The sequence below is a fragment of the Eretmochelys imbricata genome, chromosome 1 (assembly GCF_965152235.1).
Source record: "Eretmochelys imbricata isolate rEreImb1 chromosome 1, rEreImb1.hap1, whole genome shotgun sequence".
NCBI classification, from domain to species: Eukaryota; Metazoa; Chordata; order Testudines; family Cheloniidae; genus Eretmochelys; species Eretmochelys imbricata.
The window spans coordinates 199,912,054-199,923,001 of record NC_135572.1 but is presented as its reverse complement, the minus strand read 5'-3'; the positions used below and the strand labels follow the sequence as shown (position 1 = coordinate 199,923,001).

Genomic DNA, 10,948 nt, shown 5'->3' with positions numbered 1-10,948 from the left:
GCACGCGGCCCGGCGGCAGCCAGGCTTTCCGAAGGGCAGGGCGCCCACGTGTCGCGCGGGCTCCAGCAAGGCCCCAGGGACCCCTGAACGCCGGGACTGGGAGGAAGGCGCGGAGCTCGCCCTGGGCACGCTGCCCGAGCGCCTTTGTAAGGCGAGACGCCTGCACCGGGCAGGCAAGCGCAGCCTTGAGGCGGGGGTGCGAGCCGACTGCTGCAGAGCGGGGACAGGGGGCTTGTCACGCCCTGTAGAGGCACAAAGAGCGGCCCTCCAATTTTGCTAAAAGTAGCCGCTTCTACCAGGCAAATACGGCCTTTTGGCTACCCCGTCCGAACTTGCGACCACCTGGTGCGGGGGTATTGAATCTGGAGGGGTGGGGGACAGCCGGCAGAATTTGCTACCTCCTTGCACATTTGCGATGTTATGTCTTTGATTATTGAGGTGCGCTGTCTCATTTTGTGTGCGAGTATGTCTCAAGGGAGGGCAGACACGATCCCAATTTGATACCGCACTGGCCCATTTCATTTGCTACCGCCTTGCTCATTTGCAACGGATGTATTTGATTATTGAGGTATGCTGTCTAATTTTGTGTGCGAAGGGAGGTGAGACGCTGGGGTACAACGCACAGACCACACCCAGTCAAAGGGCTACTTCCCGTGGTAGCAAATTGGGCCAAAAATGAAGCCAATCGATCAGTACTTGCTGCCCGCGATCCTGCCCCCCACTCCAGTGATAGCGAATTCGGAGGTTTGGGAGGAATCGGCAGAATTTGCTACCTCCCTTGCTAATTTCCGATTGATCTATTTGATGATTATTCTGGGGCGGGGTCTCATTTTGTGTGTGAGTATGTGTAAAGGGAGGTGAGACTTTTTCATCCCAATCAACCCGCATGGCAACCCCTGCACTGGGAGAAATCTCCAGGGAGCTATTGCATCCCCCCTTTTTGCTGCCGGAGTGGCATCAAGAGGCTGATTAAGTGGATAAAGTCTCTTCCAAGGTGGCCTTAAAGCAACTGTGTTCCACTATAGAAACCCTTTTTTGAGATCCTGATGATGAAGGAAATGCCACTCTACCCCCAAGCCCCTATATTTGCAAGCACACCAGGTGGCTCATCCCATGGGGTAACTATTACCCCAAGCTGAGCTCCCCCCAAAGCTGAGCCCACCCATACTGTCCCCTTTGTGTCGTCACACCGGTGTCTTCCCACACAAACTTCTCTGTTCCTCTTCCCCTCCCACTGTATCACTGACAGGTGGACAATGAGCAAAGTCCCCATCCCACTCCAAACAGGGCCTACTGTGGTGCGACCTGCACTTGGAAACTCCGCTTTCTTCCCCCTGCTGCTGAGCATTCCATGGGATGCCAACATGGTTAAGTTGTTTGTAAGTCTGCTCACCTTCCAGCCCCCTCCAAGTGTCACGGTTTGTCGTGCTCCACATTGCACAAAGGAATAAAGTAAATAAGAAAAAAAAAATGGAGCGGCGAAGACGCTTGTGCTTAACTTGGGGTGCTGCTGTTGTTACACGGAAAGCCGTGAAGACTGGTGAAAGAGCAAGGAGTGCTGTTGCATAGCGTGGATTATAAAGCACAGTCACATGGGCAAAGCAGGTCTCTTGGAACGTGGCGCAAATTCAAAAAACAATCTCACTCCTCCCGAGTCCAGTGGTAAGAAACTATAATATCAGCAGCTGTACCTCATCATATAGGCTGGTGAGGTGGGAGGCGCTGTGTAGCCCCCAAAGGTGGCCTTTGCTGGGCAAGAGCATGCGAGGAGGGCCAGGGCTTTTCCCAGGGCTGTTGCTACAGCCAAAGCCTTTAGGAAGCTGATGAGAGCAAGGGGTGTTATTGCCTGGTGGGGCTCATGGTATGGTGTACACTGCCCGTAGCTGGTCCCTTGGTGCTCCGTACAGTGGCTAACATTAGAATCATAGAATCGTAGAATATCAGGGTTGGAAGGGACCTCAGGAGGTCATCTAGTCCAAACCCCTGCTCAAAGCAGGACCGATCCCCGACTAAATCATCCCAGCCAGGGTTTTGTCAAGCCTGACTTAAAAACTCCTAAGGAAGGAGATTCCACCATCTTCCTAGGTAACGCATTCCAGTGTTTCACCACCCTCCTAGTGAAAATGTTTTTCCTAATATCCAACCTAAACCTCTCCCACTGTAACTGAGACCATTACTCCTTGTTCTGTCATCTGCCACCACTGAGAACAGTCTAGAGCCATCCCCTTTGGAACCCCCTTTCAGGTAGTTGAAAGCAGCTATCAAATCCCCCCTCATTCTTCTCTTCTGTAGACTAAACATCCCCAGTTCCCTCAGCCTCTCCTCATAACTCATGTGTTCCAATCCCCTAATCATTTTTGTTGCCCTCTGCTGGACTCTTTCCAATTTTTCCACATCCTTCTTGTAGTGTGGGGCCCAAAACTGGACACAGTACTCCAGATGAGGCCTCACCAGTGTCGAACAGACGGGAACGATCACATCCCTCAATCTGCTGGCAGTGCCCCTACTTATATACCCCAAAATGCCATTGGCCTTCTTGGCAACAAGGGCACACTGTTGACTCATATCCAGTTTCTCGTCCACTGTAACCCCTAGGTCCTTTTCTGCAGAACTGCTGCCAAGCCATTCGGTCCCCAGTCTGTAGCGGTGCATTGCATTCTTCCGTCCTAAGTGCAGGGCTCTGCACTTGTCCTTTTTGAACCTCATCAGATTTCTTTTGGCCCAATCCTCCAATTTGTCTAGGTCCCTCTGTATCCTATCCCTACCCTCCAGCGTATCTACCTCTCCTCCCAGTTTAGTGTCATCTGCAAACTTGCTGAGGGTGCAATCCACACCATCCTCCAGATCATTTATGAAGATATTGAACAAAACCAGCCCCAGGACCGACCCTTGGGGCACTCCGCATGATACTGGCTGCCAACTAGACATGGAACCATTGATCACTACCCGTTGAGCCCGACAATCTAGCCAGTTTTCTATCCACCTTATAGTCCATTCATCCAGCCCATACTTCTTTAACTTGCTGGCAAGAATACTGTGGGAGACCGTGTCAAAAGCTTTGCTAAAGTCAAGGAACAACACGTCCACTGCTTTCCCCTCATCCACAGAACCAGTTATCTCATCATAGAAGGCAATTAGATTAGTCAGGCATGACTTGCCCTCGGTGAATCCATGCTGACTGTTCCTGATCACTTTCCTCTCGTGTAAGTGCTTCAGGATTGATTCCTTGAGGATCTGCTCCATGATTTTTCCAGGGACTGAGGTGAGGCTGACTGGACAGTAGTTCCCAGGATCCTCCTTCTTCCCTTTTTTAAAGATGGGCACTACATTAGCCTTTTTCCAGTCGTCCGGGACTTCCCCCGATCACCATGAGTTTTCAAAGATAATGGCCAATGGCTCTGCAATCACATCCACCAACTCCTTTAGCACTCTCGGATGCAACGAATCCGGCCCCATGGACTTGTGCACATCCAGCTTTTCTAAATAGTACTGAACCACTTCTTTCTCCACAGTGGGCTGGTCACCTCCTCCCCATGCTGTGCTGTCCAGTGCAGTAGTCTGGGAGCTGACCTTGTTCGTGAAGACAGAGGCAAAAAAAGCATTGAGTACATTAGCTTTTTCCACATCCTCTGTCACTAGGTTGCCTCCCTCATTCATTAAGGGGCCCGCACTATCCTTGACTTTCTTCTTGTTGCTAACATACCTGAAGAAACCCTTCTTGTTACTCTTAACATCTCTTGCTAGCTGCAACTCCAGGTGTGATTTGGCCTTCCTGATTTCATACCTGCATGCCCGAGCAATATTTTTATACTCATCCCTGGCCATTTGTCCAATCTTCCACTTCTTGTAAGCTTCTTTTTTGTGTTTAAGATCAGCAAGGAGTTCACTGTTAAGCCAAGCTGGTAGCCTGCCATATTTACTATTCTTTCTACACATTGGGATGGTTTGTCCCTGTAACCTCAATAAGGATTCTTTAATCCTTGGTATGGTATGGTGTACACTGCCCGTAACTGGTCCCTTGGTGCTCTGTGCAGTAACTAACCTTGCTCGTTAGTATAGTGGTGAGTATCCCCACCTGTCACGTGGAGACTGGGGTTCGATTCCCCGACGGGGAGGGTGACCGCTTTTTGAATGGGGGACAAAGAGATGCCGACCTCGGCCTGCACATTCCTCGCCGCCTCCTTCTATGGCGACTTCCGTTCACACCCCGCAGTGCTGATTTTCACCTCCACAGAGACAGTTACCTCGCATGGCCACCGCCGCCTGCTTGCCCCAGCGAAAGCCTCTACATGGCCTTCCGCCACTGGGCCCAGCTTCAGGACCTGCACGTGGGGGCACGTTTCAGAGTGGCAAAAAGAAATACACTGGCCAGGGGCCTGAGGACAAACGGGGAAGGACCTGGTGAAGGGGTGGAGGAAGAGAGAAAAATGGACAGGCATCAGGCTGCCCTCCTGTCTTTTTTTCTTTTGTTACGATTTTACCTGTGACAGCAATGGGGAGGCTTGAGAAATACCTGTGGCCGCGGATGAGGTCGGTGGCCACCCTGAGAGCGCAGAGCTGAGCATTTTCTACTCAGCTGTGGCATCAGCCAGCAGCTGGCCGTGGTCGTATAGTGGTTAGTACTCTGCGCTGTGGCCGCAGCAACCTCGGTTCAAATCCGAGTCACGGCATCCCTTTTTGGTGGGGGATACCCGGCCGCACGCCCAGTGGCTCAGCCTGATTGCGTCCATTTGCAAAGAGAGCCAGCAGCTGGTCCCTAATTTCTGCTTGGAAAGGAAAGTCCATGAGGTACTTCCATGAGCAAAAGAGTAAGAGGAATTCTTCCTGGGCGCCAGCGTCCAAAAGCAGGGTATTCCACCCCGGAAACCGTGGTGCTTCAAATGTCCGGCCACTGCGCATTGAAAGGAAGGATCTGCGGGCCTGAGAAACTGCAGCCCTCCAGAAGCTCTTCAAAAGCCAAAGGGTCCATGGGTGAGTTTGTGATTTGTGAGTTTGAGGAGTGTGTGAAGTGTGGAAGCGGGAGGGTAGAGAGACCCAGTTGTGAGAGGAAAAAGGTGCTGGGCAGCTCATCGGTGAGGGCAAGGTCCCGGGCAGGTGTTGTGGGAGGAGCTGTGTAGCCCCCAAAGGTGGCCTGCTGGCAAGAGCATACAAGGAGGGCCAGGGCTTTTCCCAGGGCTGTTGCTGCAGCCAAAGCCTTTAGGAAGCTGAGGAGAGCAAGGGATGTTGTTGCCTGGTGCAGCCATGGTATGGTGTACCCTGCCCTTAGCAGGTTCCTTGGCACTCTGTGCAGTGGCCATTCTTGCCCCTTTCCTCGTTAGTATAGTGGTGAGTATCCCCGCCTGTCACGTGGGAGACCGGGGTTCAATTCCCCGACGGGGAGGGTGACCTTTTTTTGAATGGGGGACAAAGAAATGCCGACCTCGGCCTGCACATTCCTTGCCGCCTCCTTCTATGGCGACTTCCGTTCACACCCCGCAGTGCTGATTTTCACCTCCACAGAGACAGTTACCTCGCAAGGCCACCCCTGCCTGCTTGCCCCAGCGAAAGCCTCTACATGGCCTTCTGCCACTGGGCCCAGCTTCAGGAGCTGCACGTGGGGGCACGTTTCAGAGTGGCAAAAGGAAATGCGCTGGCCAGGGGCATGAGGACAATGGCCCAACCAAACGGGGAGGGACCTGGTCAAGGGGTGGAGGAAGAGAAAAAAACGGACAGGCATCAGGTTGCCCTCCTGTCTTTTTTCCTTTTGTTACGATTTTACCTGTGACAGCAATGGGGAGGCTTGAGAAATACCTGTGGCCGCGGGTGAGGTCAGTGGCCGCCCCGAGAGCGCAGAGCTGAGCATTTTCCACTCAGCTGTGGCATCAGCCAGCAGCTGGCCGTGGTCGTATAGTGGTTAGTACTCTGCGCCGTGGCCGCAGCAACCTCGGTTCGAATCCGAGTCACGGCATCCCTTTTTGATGGGGGATAGCCGGCCGCACGCCCAGTGGCTCAGCCTGATTGCGTCCATTTGCAAAGAGAGCCAGCAGCTGGTCCCTAGTTTCTGCTTGGATAGGAAAGTCCATGAGGTACATCCATGAGCAAAAGAGTAAGAGGAATTCTTCATGGGCACTAGCGTCCAAAAGCAGGGTATTCCACCCCGGAAACCATGGTGTTTCGAATGTCCGGCCACTGCGCATTGAAAGGAAGGATCTGCGGGCCTGAGAAGCTGCAGCCCTCCAGAAGCTCTTCAAAAGCCAAAGGGTCCATGGGTGAGTTTGTGATTTGTGAGTTTGTGAAGTGTGGAAGTGGGAGGGTAGAGAGACCCAGTTGTGAGAGGAAAAAGGTGCTGGGCAGCTCATTGGTGAGGGCAAGGTCCCGGGCAGGTGTTGTGGGAGGAGCTGTGTAGCCCCCAAAGGCGGCCTGCTGGGCAAGAGCATGCAAGGAGGGCCAGGGCTTTTCCCAGGGCTGTTGCTGCAGCCAAAGCCTTTAGGAAGCTGAGGAGAGCAAGGGGTGTTGTTGCCTGGTGCAGCCCATGGTATGGTGTACCCTGCCCTTAGCAGGTTCCTTGGCACTCTGTGCAGTGGCCACTCTTGCCCCTTTCCTCGTTAGTATAGTGGTGAGTATCCCCGCCTGTCACGCGGGAGACCGGGGTTCGATTCCCTGACGGGGAGGGTGACCGCTTTTTGAATGGGGGACAAAGAGATGCCGACCTTGGCCTGCACATTCCTCGCCGCCTCCTTCTATGGCAACTTCCGTTCACACCCCGCAGTGCTGATTTTCACCTCCACACAGACAGTTACCTTGCATGGCCACCCCGCCTGCTTGCCCCAGCGAAAGCCTCTACATGGCCTTCTGCCACTGGGCCCAGCTTCAGGACCTGCACGTGGGGGCACGTTTCAGAGTGGCAAAAGGAAATACGCTGGCCAGGGGCATGAGGACAATGGCCCAACCAAATGGGGAGGGACCTGGTCAAGGGGTGGAGGAAGAGAGAAAAACGGACAGGCATCAGGTTGCCCTCCTGTCTTTTTTCTTTTGTTACGATTTTACCTGTGACAGCAATGGGGAGGCTTGAGAAATACCTGTGGCTGCGGGTGAGGTCGGTGGCCGCCCCGAGAGCGCAGAGCTGAGCATTTTCCACTCAGCTGTGGCATCAGCCAGCAGCTGGCCGTGGTCGTATAGTGGTTAGTACTCTGCGCTGTGGCCGCAGCAACCTCGGTTCAAATCCGAGTCACGGCATCCCTTTTTGGTGGGGGATACCCGGCCGCACGCCCAGTGGCTCAGCCTGATTGCGTCCATTTGCAAAGAGAGCCAGCAGCTGGTCCCTAATTTCTGCTTGGAAAGGAAAGTCCATGAGGTACTTCCATGAGCAAAAGAGTAAGAGGAATTCTTCCTGGGCGCCAACGTCCAAAAGCAGGGTATTCCACCCCGGAAACCGTGGTGCTTCGAATGTCCGGCCACTGCGCATTGAAAGGAAGGATCTGCGGGCCTGAGAAGCTGCAGCCCTCCAGAAGCTCTTCAAAAGCCAAAGGGTCCATGGGTGAGTTTGTGATTTGTGAGTTTGAGGAGTGTGTGAAGTGTGGAAGTGGGAGGGTAGAGAGACCCAGTTGTGAGAGGAAAAAGGTGCTGGGCAGCTCATCGGTGAGGGCAAGGTCCCGGGCAGGTGTTGTGGGAGGAGCTGTGTAGCCCCCAAAGGCGGCCTGCTGGGCAAGAGCATGCAAGGAGGGCCAGGGCTTTTCCCAGGGCTGTTGCTGCAGCCAAAGCCTTTAGGAAGCTGAGGAGAGCAAGGGATGTTGTTGCCTGGTGCAGCCCATGGTATGGTGTACCCTGCCCTTAGCAGGTTCCTTGGCACTCTGTGCAGTGGCCATTCTTGCCCCTTTCCTTGTTAGTATAGCGGTGAGTATCCCCGCCTGTCACGCGGGAGACCAGGGTTCGATTCCCCGACGGGGAGGGTGACCTTTTTTTGAATGGGGGACAAAGAAATGCCGACCTCGGCCTGCACATTCCTCGCCGCCTCCTTCTATGGCGACTTCCGTTCACACCCCGCAGTGCTGATTTTCACCTCCACAGAGACAGTTACCTCGCAAGGCCACCCCTGCCTGCTTGCCCCAGCGAAAGCCTCTACATGGCCTTCTGCCACTGGGCCCAGCTTCAGGACCTGCACGTGGGGGCACGTTTCAGAGTGGCAAAAGGAAATGCGCTGGCCAGGGGCATGAGGACAATGGCCCAACCAAACGGGGAGGGACCTGGTCAAGGGGTGGAGGAAGAGAGAAAAACGGACAGGCATCAGGTTGCCCTCCTGTCTTTTTTCCTTTTGTTACGATTTTACCTGTGACAGCAATGGGGAGGCTTGAGAAATACCTGTGGCCGCGGGTGAGGTCGGTGGCCGCCCCGAGAGCGCAGAGCTGAGCATTTTCTACTCAGCTGTGGCATCAGCCAGCAGCTGGCTGTGATCGTATAGTGGTTAGTACTCTGCGCCGTGGCCGCAGCAACCTCGGTTCGAATCCGAGTCACGGCATCCCTTTTTGATGGGGGATAGCCGGCCGCACGCCCAGTGGCTCAGCCTGATTGCGTCCATTTGCAAAGAGAGCCAGCAGCTGGTCCCTAGTTTCTGCTTGGAAAGCAAAGTCCATGAGGTACATCCTTGAGCAAAAGAGTAAGAGGAATTCTTCCTGGGTGCCAGCATCCAAAAGCAGCGTATTCCACCCCGGAAACTGTGGTGTTTCGAATGTCCGGCCACTGCGCATTGAAAGGAAGGATCTGTGGGCCTGAGAAGCTGCACTCCTCCAGAGGCTCTTCAAAAGCCAAAGGGTCCATGGGTGAGTTTGTGATTTGTGAGTTTGAGGAGTGTGTGAAGTGTGGAAGCGAGAGGTTAGAGAGACCCGGGTGTGAGAGGAAAAAGGTGCTGGGCAGCTCGTCGGTGAGGGCAAGGTCCCAGGTAGGTGTTGTGGGAGGAGCTGTGTAGCCCCCAAAGGCGGCCTGCTGGGCAAGAGCATGCGAGGAGGGCCAGGGCTTTTCCCAGGGCTGTTGCTGTAGCCAAAGCCTTTAGGAAGCTGCGGAGAGCAAGGGGTGTTGTTGCCTTGTGGAGACCATGGTATGGTGTACCCTGCCCTTAGCAGGTTCCTTGGTGCTCTGTGCAGTGGCCAGTCTTGCCCTTTTCCTTGTTAATTTAGTGATGAGTATCTCCGCCTGTCATGCGGGAGACCGGGGTTCGATTCCCCGACGGGGAGGGTGACCTCTTTTTGAATGGGGGACAAAGAAATGCCGAGCCCGGCCTGCACATTCCTCGCCACCTCCTTCTATGGCGACTTCCGTTCACACCCTGCAGTGCTGATTGTCACCTCCAGGGAGACAATTACCTTGCATGGCCACCCCCGTCTGCTTGCCCCAGCCAAATCCTCTTCATGGCCTTCTGCCACTGGGCCCAGCTTCAGGACCTGCAAGGGGGGGTCACGTTTCAGAGTGGCAAAAGGAAATACGCTGGCCAGGGGCATGAGGACAATGGCCCAGCCAAATGCGGAGGGACCTGGTCAAAGGGTGGAGGAAGAGATTAAAACGGACAGGCATCAGGTTCCCTCCTGTCTTTTTTCCTTTTGTTATGATTTTACCTGTGACAGCAATGGGGAGGCTTGAGAAATACATGTGACCGCAGGTGAGGTCGGTGGCCGCCCCGAGAGCGCAGAGCTGAGCATTTGCCACTCAGCTCTGGCATCAGCCAGCAGCTGGCCGTGATCGTATAGTGGTTAGTACTCTGTGCCATGGCCGCAGCAACCTCGGTTCGAATCCGAGTCACGGCATCCCTTTTTGGTGGGGGATACCCGGCCGCACACCCAGTGGCTCAGCCTAATTGCGTCCATTTGCAAAGAGAGCTAGCAGCTGGTCCCTAGTTTCTGCTTGGAAAGGAAAGTCAATGAGGTACATCCATGAGCAAAAGAGTAAGAGGCATTCTTTCTGGGCGCCAGCATCCAAAAGCAGCGTATTTCACCCCGGAAACTGTGGTGTTTCGAATGTCCGGCTACTGCATGTTGAAAGGAAAGATCTGCAGGCCTGAGAAGCTGCAGGCCTCCAGAGGCTCTTCAAAAGCCAAAGGGTCCATGGGTGAGTTTGTGATTTGTGAGTTTGAGGAGTGCGTGAAGTGTGGAAGCGGGAGGGTAGAGAGACCCGATTGTGAGAGGAAAAAGGTGCTGGGCAGCTCGTCGGTGAGGGCAAGGTCCCAGGCAGGTGTTGTGGGAGGAGCTGTGTAGCCCCCAAAGGCGGCCTGCTGGGCAAGAGCATGCAAGGAGGGCCAGGGCTTTTCCCAGGGCTGTTGCTGCAACCAAAGCCTTTAGGAAGCTGAGGAGAGCAAGGGGTGTTGTTGCCTGGTGGGGTCCATGGTATCATGTACCCTGCCCTTAGCAGGTTCCTTCGTGCTCTGTGCAGTGGCCAGTCTTGTCTCTTTCCTCATTAGTATAGTGTTGAGTATCCCCGCCTGTCACACAGGAGACTGGGGTTTGATTCCCTGACGGGGAAGGTGACCCCTTTTTGAATGGGGGACAAAGAAATGCCGAGCCCGGCCTGCACATTCCTCGCCGCCTCCTTCTATGGTGACTTCCATTCACACCCCGCAGTGCTGATCTTCACCTCCACAGAGACAATTACCTCTCAAGGCCACCCCCGCCTGCTTGCCCTAGCGAAAGCCTCTACATGGCCTTCCGCCACTGGGCCCAGCTTCAGGACCTGCGCGTGGGGGCACGTTTCAGAGTGACAAAAGGAGATACGCTGGCCAGGGTCATGAGGATAATGGCCCAGAGTGATAAGAGTGTGACTTTGAGGCGTGTCTGAAGTGTGAATGCGGGAAGGTGGTCAGAGGAAGAAGGTACTGAGCAGCCCGTCACTGAGGGAAAGCTCCCAGGGAAAGGTGAAAAATTGGGAGAAAGGCTGCAGCCTCTGAGAGCACTGAGATGAGTGGGTTTGTTCTGTATTCTGGGTGGTG

The 10,948-nt window shown here is 54.4% G+C and overlaps 5 non-coding genes across 5 annotated transcripts; all 5 read left to right on the top strand.

Moving 5' to 3' along the window:
* The first annotated feature begins 4,598 nt into the window (after window positions 1–4,598).
* On the top strand, window positions 4,599–4,670 carry TRNAH-GUG (transfer RNA histidin (anticodon GUG)). The gene has a single exon. It is a non-coding gene; the product is annotated as a tRNA-His (tRNA).
* Window positions 4,671–5,308: 638 nt separating this feature from the next.
* Window positions 5,309–5,380, top strand: TRNAD-GUC (transfer RNA aspartic acid (anticodon GUC)). Its single transcript has one exon. It is a non-coding gene; the product is annotated as a tRNA-Asp (tRNA).
* A 1,198-nt stretch (window positions 5,381–6,578) lies between these two features.
* TRNAD-GUC (transfer RNA aspartic acid (anticodon GUC)) lies at window positions 6,579–6,650 on the top strand. Its single transcript has one exon. It is a non-coding gene; the product is annotated as a tRNA-Asp (tRNA).
* Window positions 6,651–7,143: 493 nt separating this feature from the next.
* TRNAH-GUG (transfer RNA histidin (anticodon GUG)) lies at window positions 7,144–7,215 on the top strand. Its single transcript has one exon. It is a non-coding gene; the product is annotated as a tRNA-His (tRNA).
* Window positions 7,216–9,701: 2,486 nt separating this feature from the next.
* On the top strand, window positions 9,702–9,773 carry TRNAH-AUG (transfer RNA histidin (anticodon AUG)). Its single transcript has one exon. It is a non-coding gene; the product is annotated as a tRNA-His (tRNA).
* The last annotated feature ends 1,175 nt before the right edge of the window (window positions 9,774–10,948 follow it).